Source organism: Coregonus clupeaformis, chromosome 18 (genome assembly GCF_020615455.1).
Source record: "Coregonus clupeaformis isolate EN_2021a chromosome 18, ASM2061545v1, whole genome shotgun sequence".
NCBI lineage: Eukaryota > Metazoa > Chordata > Actinopteri > Salmoniformes > Salmonidae > Coregonus > Coregonus clupeaformis.
This window is the reverse complement of record NC_059209.1, coordinates 32,508,295-32,508,618: the sequence shown is the minus strand read 5'-3', so window position 1 is coordinate 32,508,618 and position 324 is coordinate 32,508,295.

Genomic DNA, 324 nt, shown 5'->3' with positions numbered 1-324 from the left:
ATATATGTTAATTTTACGGAACAATAAATAATTAATTACAGTAAACAAGTGTCCTAACACATTATTCCTAAATAATTTCACAAATTAAGAATCAGAAGTGCCTCCTTGTTCGCCTGTTCTCCCAGACGACGCGCACACAAATGTTTTGCAAGTTATTTAGTCTCATGATCTGTTTCTTTATGATGCACACACACAGACACACACACACACACACAGGGGTGGCAGCTAGCCTAGTGGTTAGAGCGTTGGGCCAGTAACCGAAAGGTCGCTAGCCTTTTTTTGTACCCGAGCCGACAAGGTGAAAAAATCTGTCTGTTCCCTTGA